Raw genomic sequence first — 5,115 nt, 5'->3', positions numbered from 1 at the left:
TCAGTTCAGTGCGAACAGCCGAGCTGAGCGGACGTGCTTGTTTGTGAGGTGAAGTGATTGCAACGAGCAAAATCTACCTGCCTTTATTAAGGCTACCTGGAAAGAATCCCTTTCTTTCCTTTTAATCACCGACCTAATCCCCGGCTTAAGCATAGACGCCGTCGGCATCTTTGTTACAGCACCTGTGCCGGGGTTATGCCCAGGTAAGTTTTTACTTATTTATCTGTTATTTGCATTACTTTAGAATACATATCTTTAAAATTGCGACCCCCGACAAACAATATACCAGACAGACAAATACACCAAAAGACACACACACACACACACACACACACACACACACACACACACACACACACACACACACACACACACACATTTTGTACGAAAGGCCAATCAAAGAATACGAAGTTTAATTTTGGTTACCGTTTCTGAATCACCCTGTATGTTTAAATCCACTCCAAGAATTATATAATCAAATTCGGGTATTAAACTTATAAGGATATTTTTGAAATGTTTCTAATTAGTATTAAAATTATTCGTAGAATTATTCGTACAAAAATATGTTCCAAAACATTTTTTTTGTGCCACCACTTTTTTACTAATCCAAAGATATTTCAGTGCGCTAATACAATCAACAAGTTCTAAAACAGAAAATTTGAAACAATCATATAAAATGCCACACTACCTACTCCCTACTCTCATGCCATAATTATTTCTAACTAAATTGTATCCTGGAATAGATTTAAGATGGAAAAAATAAGCCATGTTTCTGATAATCCAGTAATATCAAAAGAGCCATCTATAAAAAGTCAGAAAAAAGTTCATAGCTAGAAAACAGTAGGTAATCAATATATATTAAAATCTGATAGCTCCGTCGCTTGGGGGTATTCCGGTGGAGGTCCTTCCGCTCCTTCCTACCTAAAATCCGGTTCTCCCGGAGCCCTACGGGGGGCGTGGCCCAATTTTTGTGTGAAACGCAATAGTCCGACACGCCTACTTACCGATGAAACCTGACGATCACCTCGCCGGTTTCCTCTATTTAGTTTTTATTTTACCCATTTTACCTACGTTATTTATTTAAAGCCGCGCGGAAAATACTCATATTTATCGACCGGATGCCTTTTTCAAACTTTATGTAGAACTTTCCACGAAATCACGCGCAGGATTCGAAGTGCGGCCGTAAATACGTTAAAATGCACTCTCTCGCCGGCTGGAAAACGTATACTTTGCCCCACAGAATTCTTTTCTCGCAAACCGCGGAATGGCGTGCGACTGGGCACGAGATGTCCATTCGATCATCGTTAATCGTTCGGGAGCATTTTTGTAACGTTCTTTTCGCTTTTTCATATTTAATTTTAAGACACGCCCACCCGGAGAAAATTCGAATGTCGTTAGAAACGTCAGTTTGATATACGTCAAAATAATTTCACGCCAAACGCGAAAGACGTCTGTAGGATCGCGGCGAACCGTTATTTTACCTTACTAGACCTTTTTTTAATCTTAATACATTGCTACGCCACGACATATACAGGTATTTCTTATTATTAGGTTAGGTTATTATTTACATTTTGGTAGCTCTACCGCTTGACATGCCTACGATTACGATATCTGTTCCCCGAATTAACGTAAGTACTTGCCCTCTAAAACTGCATAATTTTAAACCAATCCATAGTACCTAAACCCTTCAACCTTTGTATTAGTACAAATTGCTTCGTTAATTACTATATTGCATTCGTATTAGGTACTCCCCAAACGTCAAAAGTTAAGAATCAATAGAAATAAGTTGGGGTTAAAAACTCTTCCAAGTCAGGGGATGTCGTTATTTATCTGTTTTATCTCATTGTGGATCTTTTGCGAGACGACGTGTTAGAAAATTGCAAATTTAACATTACAAAAATTGTTGATTACTTCAGCTGTGAACGACGACACTACGCGCTCAAGCCAGATTGGAAAATTACCATTTGGGCGGACGGACTGGGTTTCTCCGCGAGATCCGAAGCGGCATAACCGCGCCTCATCTCCCTTCGTTCGTCGCTTAATGGAATTTTTGCAACTTTATATTCGCGTTTTCAAATGTACTTTCTCCGTGGACTTCTCACTGACATACGCCCATTTTATAAGCGAAATAGAAATTCAACCAGCTCTGAACACAAATCGACGAAAATCTGAAAATCACGAAGAATGTCACATTGAAACGTCTAATGCCCGTTTGCACCGTTTAGAATTTAAGCCAAGTTCAACTGAACTTGGTTTAATTTTAAAACTAGGTTTTAATAATCAGCTTTTGCACCACTTACTGCCGATTGTAGATTACATTAAACTGGGTTTTAAGAATACTGTTTAGGGATTTTATTATGCTGCTAACTTATGTCCAGTTATATTCGGAAAGAAATATGTCAAAGTCAAATTCTCAAACCTAACGTAATACCATCAATGGCACCTAACACTAGGAAATGATGCAATTTTATAGAACTTATGTTGCACACTAACTATTTCTTCTGGGTTTGGCATTTTTATGTATCTCTGATAAAGCCGAGCTATTACAATTGATACTCGTACAATTATTCTGGACACTGTTGATATGTCCATCCCTGAAAAGTCTGCAATGGCAAACAAATAACCAGCACAAGCATAGAACCAAAGAGCAGTCAAAAATTGTTGGATAGTAGATACTCTATTATTCCTAGAAATACAAAGTCATATTAAGAATAAAAGCTTTTTATAACTCCAACATTCTGATTGCCAGTTGCATCGTGTTCATGCCGACGTGTTCGTAAAACTTACATGTCACTTGGATATTCCAACTCCTCTTCAATTAAAGTAAGTAAGTTAGCAGATGTATTGTGATCTTTTTTGTCAACCTAAATCTGCGGAAAAAAGTCATAAATATTTCTTATATATATTTGTCTGGGAAATCCAAAGTCTACAGGGTGTTAAAAAAAAGAGTGTAAAATATTTCAGGAAGTAATAGTATGAACCAAAATAAGCAGAAAAGTCTTAATAAACATGGGTCCGCAAAGTAACGGTTGCGGAGATATGGACCACTATTCGTTTTTCAAACATTTTATTTTATTAGGAATAAACCGACAAAGGAAGCTTTTAACAAACAAAAAACAAAGTTACAGAAGATGTTCAAAGTGCCCTCCGTCCATTTCCAAGCAGGCACGACATCTTCGTCTCAACGATATTCGAACTCTTTCGAAAACACCCTCCTTGGTTTGGATTTCTTGACACTTTTGATTAATCCGTAGCTGCAGCTCTTCCAGGCTATTTACAGGAGTACCATACACTAATGTCTTCAAATATCCCCAAACAAAGAAATCTAGAGGGTTCAGATCAGGCGATCTTGGAGGCCATAAAACAGGTCCGGCCCTTCCTACCCATCTATGTGGAAAAGTTTGGTGTAAATGCTCTCTNAAGCTTCCTTTGTCGGTTTATTCCTAATAAAAAAAAAAAAATAAAAATTCGTTGAAGTTTTTCAACGTTTGAATAGTGGTCCATATCTCCGCAACCGTTACTTTACGGACCCATGTTTATTAAGTCTTTTCTGCTTATTTTGGTTCATGCTATTACCTCCTGAAATATTTTACACTTTTTTAACACCCTGTATAATTTCGTAAAAATCAAAATCATCCAATACATCAAAATCAGAATCTGAATCCATTTCAAAGTTCTCAATGTTTTCTTAATACCACTCACTCATTCACAGTCCACAGGAAAAAGGAAGAAATACCTATTTAAAAAAATTATAACTAGCAGCTAAGTACTGTCAATAGTGTCAATTTATGTTTTCTCATTAATCCAAGTTTAAGCGGTCAAATTTGAGGGTTTAAATTAATCCTAGATTAATACATAGATTTGAAACGGTGCAAACAAAATGTTATATTTTAATCCAAGTTCAGACTTAATCCTGGATTAAACACTACGGTGCAAACGGGCATAAATAAATTTCACTATATTTGACGTTTCCAATTGAGGTTAGAAAATCACAACGAACCATAGAACGATGGAAGGAACAGACTGATTGATATTTGCCGTATTTCGTAATTTAGGTTAAGAAATCATACGGTACCTACTACGCGATTTTTGACGTTTCTAATTGAGGTTAGAAAATCAAAAGGAACGTACTAATTGATATTTGACGTGTTTCGTATTTTAGGTTAAGCTATCACACAGGAGTGACAAGACGATATTTGACGTTTCTAATTGAGGTTAAAAAATCAGTGGGGACCTACTAATTAACATTTGGCGTATTTCATAGATGACATCGAGGTGAAAAAATCAGATGGACCTACTAGGCAAAAATGACGTTTCCAATTGATGTTAGAAAATTAGACGGGACTTACTAAACGATATTTGATGTATTTATTTATACCAAAACATGTTTGTTTACTGATCAGGGGCCTATTTCAAACTTTTTATTTAGAACGTTTCGCGAAATTAACGCAGATTCGAAGTGCGGTAGCTTAAACAATGAACGACGACACTACGCGCTGTCTTTCAAAGTCAGACTGGAAAACTAGCATTTTGGCGGACGGACTGGGTTTCTCCGCGAGATCCGAAGCGGCATAATCGAGCCTCACTCCCTTGGTTCGTCGCTTAATCAAATTTTTGCAACTTTATATTCGCGTTTTCAAATATATCTTTCTCCGTGGACTTCTCACTGACTTACGGCCATATTATAAGCGAAATGGAGATTCAAAGAACCGCGAACGCAAATCGACGAAAATCTAAAAATCACGAAGAATGTCGGATTGAAACTTAAAAATAAATTTCGCTGTATTTGACGTTTCCAATAGAGGTTAGAAAATCACAACGAACCATAGATCGATGGAAGGAAAATACTAATTGATATTTGACGTATTCCGTAAGTAATTTAGGTTAGGAAACCAGACAGGACCATAGAACTTATAAACTACTGGATTCTCCCATTTGTCATTTTGCCAATATAAACGGCAATGGCACAGACGTGTGCGAAAGAGATAGAGCTGGTGCGGGCTAATTCTTCGTTCACAAAACTTCAAGTATCGCGCGAATTAAATTGGATTTCTCTTCTTTTAACAATACATATTTTTACGACTAATTTTTATTAATTATTATTAAGGCCCATTT

This window comes from Anoplophora glabripennis, unplaced genomic scaffold (assembly GCF_000390285.2).
Source record: "Anoplophora glabripennis isolate ALB-LARVAE unplaced genomic scaffold, Agla_2.0 scaffold394, whole genome shotgun sequence".
In the NCBI taxonomy this organism is placed as follows: domain Eukaryota; kingdom Metazoa; phylum Arthropoda; class Insecta; order Coleoptera; family Cerambycidae; genus Anoplophora; species Anoplophora glabripennis.
This window is presented reverse-complemented; position numbering follows the sequence as displayed.